This window comes from Jaculus jaculus, chromosome 4 (assembly GCF_020740685.1).
Source record: "Jaculus jaculus isolate mJacJac1 chromosome 4, mJacJac1.mat.Y.cur, whole genome shotgun sequence".
In the NCBI taxonomy this organism is placed as follows: Eukaryota; Metazoa; Chordata; class Mammalia; order Rodentia; family Dipodidae; genus Jaculus; species Jaculus jaculus.
Genome location: NC_059105.1, coordinates 15,395,209 through 15,406,081, shown reverse-complemented (window position 1 = coordinate 15,406,081; position 10,873 = coordinate 15,395,209). Strand labels below are relative to the sequence as shown.

The 10,873-nt window shown below is 49.0% G+C and overlaps 1 non-coding gene across 1 annotated transcript; it reads left to right on the top strand.

The window, feature by feature from the left end:
- The first annotated feature begins 10,520 nt into the window (after positions 1-10,520).
- LOC123460435 lies at positions 10,521-10,626 on the top strand. Its single transcript, XR_006636998.1, has one exon. It is a non-coding gene; the product is annotated as a U6 spliceosomal RNA (small nuclear RNA).
- Positions 10,627-10,873: the final 247 nt, after the last annotated feature.

Here is a 10,873-nt window from a genome sequence, read left to right as displayed (position 1 = left end):
CAGAAATGCGAGGACAGGGCGGGAGAGATGGCTTAGTGGTTAAACTGCATGCCTGCGAAACCTAAGGACACAGGTTCGATTCTCCAGTTCCCGCGTTAGCCAGCTGCACAAGGTGGCGCATGTGTCTGGAGTTCATTTGCGGTGACTAGACACCCTGGCATTCCCATTCTTTCTCTCTTTCCCTCTCTCTGTCTCAAATAAATAAATAAATATTACATATATTTTTTTAAAAAAATGCTAGGTGGGCTGCCCCCTCGAGGTACCTCCAGGTCCAGACCCATCCCAGAGTAAGTGGAAAGGAAGTCAGAGCATGCCTCGGCAATCCCCTTGACCTCTTTGTCTGTACGAGGGTGAGTGGAATAGAGCAAACATTCTCTCGTCTCCCCATGCACAGTTTTCCACCTCGAGACAGCCATTGCATATCTCTAAACCCGACAATACCCAGGCATCCTTCTGGCCCCGTTGTGCATCATCTTAACTCTAACATCGCTCTCACTGGCCTCGCCAGGGCCTGGGAGTCAGAGAATGAGTTAAGCTCCTTCAGGATGGTCTTTCTTTGCTCTGGACCTACACAACCCTCCTCTACTATCTATCACTCAGTTGGCTGAAAGCAACTGTGGGGACCCCCAGTGCCCACAGCAGGCTTATTTTTACAAGGGAAGTGTACCCCCATGCATCCTGAAGCCTTTTGATATTCACCTGGAGGGACACTGGCTGCTGAGCCTCCTGGGAGCTTGCCAGTCACTCTGGGGCAATGCTGAGGTCCAGCCTGGTGTGTTCCCCCAGCTGGAGCACAGGTCTCTTGCCGCCATACCCCATTTGGACCCACGGGCTAGGGGAGGGAGCGTCGACTTTGGACGGTAAAAGAGGGATTGAGATTATCATATTCCCCAGGACCTGATTGGAGGCATTCTTCTCCTTGCCCTCATCCTGAAGGAGCTTAATTCATCAGCTCTGACTCCCAGGCCCTAGCAAGGCCAGCAAGAGCAATGCTAGAGTTAAAACAGTGGGGATTGCCCAAGGAAAGGAGACTGCTATGGCATTTACGTTGGAAAATGCTGTCCCTGGACTGGCCCTTCCTTGCCGCCTACCTCCATCGCACCCCACCTTCACCACTAGCAGTTTAAAGGATTTGAACATCTTACATGAGGAGACCAGAAAAAGCTGTTTCATTTTGGGTGATATTTGTGTTTTGTTTTGTTTGATGCTGGGAAAGGATCCTGGGACCTTATCCTCCCTAGGCAAGAGCTCCTCCACCGAGCTCTGCTCCTAGCCCAGGGTGAGGGCCGCTTTTCTATCCCTGTCTACACACGCATTATGTTCTGACTGCTTTTCCTCAACCTCTTTTCAGAAGACTCAACCCCTTCTTACAGAGGAGACAGGCAAGGGTCCTTCTTATAGTAAGTGGCAGAGCTTGGATTTCAACTCAAGCAGTCTGACAGGCGAGCAGAACGCCTAACCCCACTCTAGAGGACAAATGTGGCACTGTGTGCCAGCCCTCTGTGCCTCAGGGGAGGGGCCGGGGACAGGGGCTGCAGCTGTAAGGGGAGACTCACTCGCATGTCTCCCCAAACCCTAACATTCCAAATCTTCTCCTGGTGGTCAGGCTTTGTAAAAGCCTGCATGGTGGCAAAGTTTAGAGACAGGTGGCTCATTTCGGCACTTCTCAAACTAGGTCCAAGCGGGAAATGGTTACTTCCTCTCATTCACCATAGGTCTCGTGCTAGGGCTGAGCAGAAATGGTCTGAAGACAGATAAATAAATAAATGAATAAATAAGTAAATAAAACTCCTTTGAAGGAAGACTCAGAATGAATGCTGCCTTGGAATCTAAAGCAGGATAAAATAAAAAAATTCTAGGGCTGGAGAGATGGCTTAGCAGTTAAGCGCTTGCCTGTGAAGCCTAAGGACCCCAGTTTGAGGCTTGATTCCCCAGGACCCACATTAGCCAGATGCACAAGGGGGTGCACGCGTCTGGAGTTCGTTTGCAGTTGCTGGAGGCCCTAGCGTGCCCATTCTCTCTCTCTCTCTCTCTCTCTGCCTCTTTCTCTGTCTGCTGCTCTCAAATAAATAAATAAAAACAAACAAAAAAATTCTACTTGCAGGGACTTCATGCATACCTGCTCCTCAGTGTCTGGGATGCTGCACCTGCCAGGCCTGCTGGGACACAGGGCAGGCGGGGGAGCAGTGTGAGGGATAAACACAGGCCGAGGAGTCAGTCCCAATGTGCCCACTGGACAGCATGGCCCCCTCCCTTCCAACATTCTGGCCTCAATCCTCTCACTTTCCAAAGAGTAAACGGTAGTAAAAGAGTTCCGGGCTCCCATTCAAGCTTGGACAGTTCTGCAGCCTACCTAGGGGCAGGCTTCGGGCTGCTGGGCTATGGAAAGTGGGATCCACCTGGCTGCTGCTCCACAAAGGCTTCTCTCCCTAGGTGGAGGCATTGCCATCTCAGTAGGTGGCCCAAATCACATGCAGAGGGGACACTGGCCTTCCTAGCCAGACCTGAGGACCCTCGCTCACAGCACCTGCATGGCCATAACTCACAGATTGAAACAATTTTCCTCCCACCCACTGGTACACCAGTAACAGCGGCTGTGAGCTCGCTTGCTCTCCCTCTCTCCCTCTCTCTCTCCCTCAGACTGTCCATGTTGCTATTCACCTTTCCTCCTGACATTTTTCAACTTTCTTCCTTTCTGCCTATCTTCCCCACTGCTCACTAAGTGAAGGAGTCCGTCTCATGGTGAGACAGCATCTATTTAGTCCCAGCCATCTTCCTGCCCAACGCCTAAAGCTGGATCCCAGGACTTGGGTGTTTCATGACAATCAGTCCAGGCTCAAGCAGAACATCTGTGAAACTCTGAGCCCAGAGGAGCCCAGCAGAACGCCACGGTCGCGCACGCAGGCTCTGCAGATAATGGTTGACAGGCTGGGCTCTCCTTCATCCTTTTGGCCAGTGTGTTCTTGTAAAAAGAACAGGTCCTCTATCTCTCACTCTCTCTAAAAGCAAAATGGCTGGAAAGATGGCTTAGTGGTTAAGGCACTTGCCCACAAAGCCCAAGGACCCATGTTCTACTCTCCAGATCCCACATAAGCCAGGCACACAAAGATGAGGCAAGCACAAGGTAGCACATGCCCACTAGGTGGCACAAGTATTTGGAGTTGGCCTTGGCATGCCCATTCTCTCTCTTTCCTCTTTGTCTGTCTGTCTCTCTCTCTCTCTCTTACTTTTTTTAAAATATTGATTGATTGATTGATTTTTATTTACAGAGAAAGAGGGAGATGGAGAGAGAGAGAATGGGCACGCCAGGGCCTCTAGCCACTGCAAACAAACTCCAGATGTGTGCACCCCCTTGTGCATCTGTCTAATTGTGGGTCCTGGGGAATCGAACCTGAGTCCTTTGGCTTTGCAGGCAAACACTTAACCGCTTAAGCCATTCCTCCAACCCTCTCTTTCTTTCTTAACAAGAAAAAAAAAAAAAAAAGGCCATGTCGATCACAGAACATTTGTTGTGAGCATTAAGATATATGGGAAGCTCTATAAAAATGTATGTATAGCTCTCACTATTAGCTTTATTTACTCTTCAGATTCATAGCAAAGAGTGGCATCGAGGGGCCCCAGAAAAAACCCTGAGCAGACATCCCCAAGTTCTGTGGTCTAGCAGAAAGACAGCAATGAATGGTGGAATTTGCGAACAGGTAAGAATGGAATCTGATCCGAGCACCAGGCTGAGGGAAGATTCTTGGGGGTCAATGACTCACATTCCATGTTGCAGCTGGGGAAACTGAAGTAAAGAACTGGCTTTGGGACCCCAGGTCCTGACCTCCAAGCACAGTGAGGCTGCCCCGCCTCCTCAGCAAAACAACTCAGGGTTCAGCAGACATCCCAAGAGACGCTTTGGATCCAAAACAGAAGAAAGGGACAAGGAACCTCAGACGCACACTGGTCTGAGGAGAGCCAGGCTCACCTGATTGCCCCGGCTTTGAGACTTTTCACATTCTGCCTCTCCCCCTCAAAAGTCTTCACAGGCAAGATGGAGAGACGGCTCTGTGGTTAAGCGTACTTCCTGTGCAAGCATTAGGGCCTGAGGAAGCCTGAGAGAGCACTTGCGTTCAATCCCCAGGACCCACTGAAAACAGCTGGGTGGGGCTGGCCATGCACATCTGTAACTCCAGTCCTGTGGGGAGCAGAGACCGAGGACAAAGAATCACAGATTTTAAAAAAAAAAAAAGGCAAGATCCAGATCAGTAAGAGACACGGGCTCAAGTAACTCTGGGACACTCAACTTCCCCCCATGACCACTGCGAGTGAGTGGCACTCTGCCCCACGGAGCACTTACACGCATGTGTGTACACACACGTGCACACACACAAAGTCATCACAGAGATCTCCCAGGCCTCTGTTTACAAAATTATACGCTTCCTTTGTCCCCAGTCTCCTCTGGTTACAATAATCTTCGTGGATTCTCCCCAGCTTTTGGGGCATGGAAAATGTGACTTCACTCCTAAAAGAATTTTCTGCATTAACAAAATGGCAACAGGGAAAGAAAAATCTCTGGCTACCCTTAGTGGAAAAGACAACAAAGCCTTTGCCTCCCAGCCCAGGGACCAAAAGCCCCCGGAGGGTCTGGTAGACACAAAGGACCCTCCCTCACCCCCCCACCATAAAGGCTGGAAGCCAGCATCTCTGCAGAAATTCTAAGGAGACTGGGGAAAGAAAGATGACCAAGGAGAAGGGTCAAAGGCATGACTCCATTTACACCGCCTTGCCATCCCCTCACTTGACTGATTATTTCTGCGCTGAGCTCTGGAATCCAGCCACCCGGCTGTACCTACCACACCTCTAGAGTGTTTCCTCACTTGTAAAATGGAGACAGGACGCTCTCCACAGTGCTGGTGTGAGAAGGCTTAGGTAACATACGCAAGGCTTAGAGCCAAGCCCCGTGCTAGAGACACTCTTCCTGCTCCCATCACTCACTCCAGCAAGCTGGTGCTATCTCGAAGCCCCATGGGTGTCAAAACCCAGGTGCTTCAAGCCTGGACATAGGAAGGGGAATAGGAAGGCAGGCAGGGCGAGCAGGAGAGCTCAGTGGACACGCGCTGCGCATCACCCTGGGTGCTATGGAAAACTCAGAAGCAGAATCTAGAAATGCGATTTCACAATTTTAGGTGTGCAAAAGAATCCATCTGTCTCTCTCCCCTCCCTCCATGTATTTATTGCTAAGCTTGCTATCCTAGACAAAAGAGTGTGTGTGTGTGTGTGTATGCATGAATGACTTTAAATCAAATGTGTCTCTGAGTTTCTCTCCCCATCTGGAAACAGGGATTTCAGTCTCCGGCATGAACAGGTTACTCACCCAGCCCCACCTCTCCCCTCTCCCCCGCCCACCCGATTTCACAGGAGAAAAGAGCTCTCATATTCATGGGCCACTTGTCGTCCCCGCCCCCCCCCCCGCCCCCCCCCCCGTTTATCACTGAGACAAGCAACCCTTCCAAGGTTCTGCTGCCCCCACGCCAACAACGTAAGCTGGTCCCAGCCACATCCCACCGTCTCCTCCGCAGTCCTGACCTCCCTAGATACCAGCAGGACAAAGAAAGTACGAGAAGAAAGCCATTGCTGCCCTCCGTCCTCACAGCATCAGCCTCCAGAAGGTTCCCAAAAGATGGGGGTACCTGTGAGGAAACTGGGGGCAGTGAAGGTAGAAATAGAGGGAGAGCAGAAAAATGAACCCTCACTGGATGTTACAGATCCACCTACAAAGAGACGATTTCTAGGGCGGGCGGGGTCATCTCCATCCCCTCTTACTTTACTATGGCTAAGGGGAGCTGCAGGCCCCAGGCACTGTTTCGGGGGCCAGCAAACGTCCTTCAGGAGCCCATCCATCCCCCTGAGATCTTCCTGAGGACTTACTTGGGTACTCTTTCCCCAGGAAGGAGAAGTCCTGGCCAGGGCAGCAGGGGGCGCCAATGATTCAGAAAGGCAGCTGCAGCCTATTTAACCCACCAGGTACCAGGTGGTTTCACGCACCTCGCACCTGTTCCGGGCAATTCAGCCTCCGTCATTTACAGAACAAATACTGCTAGTCTGTTATTGATGAGGAAGCAGAGGGTCCACAGGAGGAGAGTTAAGGTCACAGCGTCCAATTATAGCAGATCTCCAACAAAAGCAGATAATAAAATTTTGCACAAAAATGCAAAGGTAGTTTAGAAGTCAGAGCCATGTTTTGGGAAAGGCCTCACTGTCCCCTCCCCACCCCAAATCAAGGACCCTTAACTGTCTTAAACAAGTTCCTAAGGGGAAGACAGCTTGCTAAGCTTCCTGTCCTGGACGGCAATCAAGGACTGTCAGCCACACACAAAGCCATAATCAGCAGCGAAAACTGAGGTTCGGAAGACAGACAGACTGGCCGGGTGACAGGCACCTGGGTCCACACCTGGGCACGAGCTGCAGGCCTGGCCTGCGCCCGCACGTGCCCTGGCTCACGTAGGCACCCGGCGGGCTTGCGGGCCGCTCACGCGTGGGTAGACACTGCCCCCTGGTGGGCGCGGGAGCCCTCTGCAGGTCCCGCAGCCTGAGCTCCCAGTTGCAGTAAGGACCTACATGACCCAGGGCCGCCCTGGGAAGGGGACTTAGGGACGGAGAAAGAATGAAGCAAAGGGGAGGGGGGACTTTCTAGACATCAACCCCTGGCCAAAGGGGAAAATGAGGCTGAAGAGATACCTGAGGCCTCAGCTGGCCATCCCCGAGCAGTGAAATTGGGGTGCCCCCTCAGAGCTGCCAGCATTAACAAACAAAAATACAGGTCGCCAGTTAAATTTGGATTTTGGAAACACAGAGAATCATGAGCAGTATGACCCGTGCAAGATGAGGAGGGTGTCTACCAAGAGGGTCAGAGCGGAACTTACATTAAAGAAGATTTTGACAGAGGGAGGAACAGAACAAACGGGTAAGCTACTAAGACAGGTGAGTCGACTGTGCACCACTGGAGAAGGAAGTAGGTTTACAGTCCTGTGTAATTACAGAGACCCGGGTGAACTCAGTGTTCAATATATAGACATGAAAATGTAGAATAAACGTGTATATCGTTATTGAGGCCTGCATGTTTATGTTCATCCAAAATTTATATATTGAAATAGAATGAGATTAGATGACAGGCCTTTGGAAGACAATTAGGCCTAACAAAATTATGAGGGTAGAGTCCCCATAATGACATTAGTGTCCTTCTAAGAGAATAGAGCTGGTCCTCTCCATCACTTGAGGATAGGAGGTGTCCAACCAAAGGCCAGGAAGATAACTCTCCTCAGACATGGAATCTGCACATTGAACTTGACTTCTGTGCCCCAGCATGGTAAGACACTGATTTCTCTTACTGAAGCTACCTAATCCATGGTATTTTGCTACATAGCAGCGCAAGTTTGCTAAAACAGCGAGGGTACACAGTACACTTTACAGCGTATGTTTAGTTTGTTTGAATATGCACATATTTTCCCCACCTCCACAAAGGTTTAGGAATACAACATTCCTGTAACAATTAGCGTAAACTTTGGTTTTTAAATAAGGTTGGTTATCCAAAATACTTGGGAACAGAAGTATTTTAGATTTGGAATTTTTTTTTCAGATTTTGAAATATTCGCACAGATTTAAGATATCCTGTAGATGCAAACAGAGGAAACTCATCCGTGATGCATGTGTTCATATGTGTCTATGTACACTTTACACGTAGAGCCTGAAGGTAATTTCATACAGTATTTTTTTTTTACCATGCCTGCAGTTTGATTATGAAGTGTGGAATTTTCCATCTGGAGCAACATGCTGATACTGAAAAAGTTTGAACATGCAGTATTTGGGATTTGGGGATTAGGAATAGTCAACCTGTGCCGTTCTGTTCTGAAGGAAACCAGAGCTTCTGTGGAAATGGCTTCTTCTAAGCCCGGAGCAGAAAAACGCGTACTGAAGTGCTTAACATGTGTTAAAACAGCCAGCTTTTGTTAGGTTTTGTGGATCACAATGGAGAGGCAGGATGGACAGGTTCTTAGATCTAAGACTTTATTATAACAGGGGAGAGGTAGAAAGGAGTCAGAGAAGCAGAGAGAGAAGGGGAAGGAGAGAGAAGGGGAGAAAGGGGGTGATGCATGCACCTGAAGCAGAAAGCTGAAAAGAGAGGGCCAAGGACAGAGTAGAGAAACTGTTTTATGAGGGAAGGGCCTTAGGTCCTGTGCAGGGTATGGGGTGGGGGAAGGTGAGCTTCCCTCCCCTTAGCCCAGACATACACCCAATGACCATACTAGAAAGCAGTCCCAGAGGGCCAGGGTTAGCATGGCCAGGTGTGGGTGGTGATGGGTAGAGTTCCCAGACTCTTCACAGCTGTGAGTACCTGTTCCTCCCCTCTGGTCTATCACTTTTGTGTGTGTTATTTAGTATATGAATGCTGTTATTAAGTATATGTCCATTTAGACTTGATAGTGATGCTGATGAACCCCAACTTTGGGGTCCTTGTCTATTTTAACAAAGAATTGAATGAAAATCAGACTGAGAAGGATAAATCATGAATTGTTGAATTTATTTAGGGAGAGATTATGAATTGTGAGGTTATTTAGGGAAAATGAGAATCCAGAGAAGAGGCTACCTGCCTCAAGCCAGAGCTGGAAAGAAGGGAGGTAGAATCTCTCACAGAGGCGCACACCCGTGTGTGGAAGGCAAAGCCCAAGAATCAAAGGGCCCCTTCACATAAGAGGACAGAAAGGATTGAGAAATAGTAAAGGAGGGCTGGGCACGGTGGCACACACTTTTAACCCCAGCACTCGGGAGGCAGAGGTAGGAGGATCATCATGAGTTCAAGGTCAGTCTGAGACCACATAGTGAATTCCAGGTCAGTCTGGGCTAGAGTGAAACCTTACCTCAAAAAGAAGAAGGAGGAGGAAGAGGAGGAGAATGTAGAGGAGAAGAAGGAAAAGGAGGAGGAGAAGGAAAGAGCAAAGGACTGAAGAGATCAGAGATCATACATGTAACAGAGCAAGGAAATACCAAAGGCCAGCCCTGGGAAATTTAGACATCTGGAAAGTATGGAGGAAAATCATACACATAGGGCTGGAGAGATGGCTCAGTGGTTAAGCACTTGCCTGTGAAGCCTAAGGACCCCCGTTCAAGGCTCGATTCCCTAGGACCCACGTTAGCCAGATTCACAAGGGGGCACATGCATCTGGAGTTTTTCAGTGGCTGGAGGCCCTGGCGCACCTATTCACCCCCCCCCCGCGCCTCTTCTTTCTCTTCCTGTCTGTAGCTCTCAAGTAAATAAATAATTAAAATATTTTTTTTTAAAAATCATACATATAACAAAGTGAAAAGGGCATCTGGAAATGGAATCCCTGTGAGGAATGAACAGGAAAGTACCCAGACAGGTAACAAGAGCCCTCCACTCCCTCAGCCAGGCACACACGAACGTTCAGAGGAAAGTCAGGTCACCAAAACGGTAAGACGGGAACAGTTAGCACAGGGCAAGCCCTTTGTTGTTAATTAGGTTAGCCTTTTGTTGTGAGACTCAGGTATGTAAGGGGAAGACCTGATAGGTTTATGGATTCGGGTGGCTGAGCCAAAGAGGCCAGCCCAGCCAGGTATGCTAGATTGGGCAAGAGGCAGAGGGTGCGGCACCCATCATACGTGAGATTGCCAGTTCTGCCAAGGCAGGCAGGGTGACATCTCTTTGTTCTGCTTGGGCGCCAGTCTCTGTCTCCAAAAAGTTATTTTTCTTCTGCTTCCCTTTCAATGTCTGCTTTTCACCAGGTGACCTCTTGATCGTGTGTATTACTCAACGCCAGCTGCCATGACAAAACCTTACAGATTGATGGCTTAAACAATAGAAACTCATTTGTCACAATTCAGCACAGCAGATTGTAGTGCGACTATTCCTCGGCTCAGAGATAGCCACTTGCTTGCTTAAGGGAAATGTACAACACTAGAAGCCTGGATCAGAGGACAGCATCTCTCAAGTCAATGACCTTATCTTCCACTTCAGGAAACTAGAGGACTCGGGCTGGGGAGATGGATCAGAAGTTAAAGGCAATTGCTTGCAAAGCTTCCCCAGTACCTACATAAAGCCAGATGCACAGCATAGCTCTTGTCATCTGGAGCTCCTGTGTAGGGCAAAAGGTGCTGGCATGCCCATAATATACATATTCACAACTCTCTTAATAATTGCTTTTAGAAAAGAAACTAGAAAAGCTGGGCGTGGTGGCACACGCCTTTAATCCCAGCACTCGGGAGGCAGAGGTAGGAGGATCACCGTGAGTTCGAGGCCACTCTGAGACTACATAGTGAATTCCAGGTCAGCCTGAGCCAGAGTGAGACCCTGCCTTGAAAAACCAAAAAAAAAAAAAAAAAGAAACTAGAAGACTAAATTCAAACCAGTGTAAGAAAAATAAAGGAGGGATTAAGAAGATTGCTCAATGGTTAAAGGTGCTTACTAGCAAAGCTTCCTGGCCCAAGTGACTCCTATAAAGCCAGATATAAAAAATGGCAGCAGTGTACTTGCTTAGGCAGCACATATACTAAATTGTAACGATACAGGGAATATTAGCATGGCCCCTGTGCAAGGACAATATGCAAATGTGTGAAGTGTTCCATATTTTTACACAATGAAACTTGTAGAAAAATGGTCGAGCTTGGAACAGTTCATGCTCAGTGAGCTCACCCAATCACAGAAAGACAATTGTCGCATGGTCTCACTCATCTGTGGCTCCTAACGTGGATCAGCCCGAGATGCTCACATACCTAACAGGCATCTTGAGGACTGGACAATAGGGAGAGTGGGGCTGGAGGGGAGGGTAAGGGTGGTGGTGGGAGGGACACAAAATTGTACCCGAATGGAACTGGTACC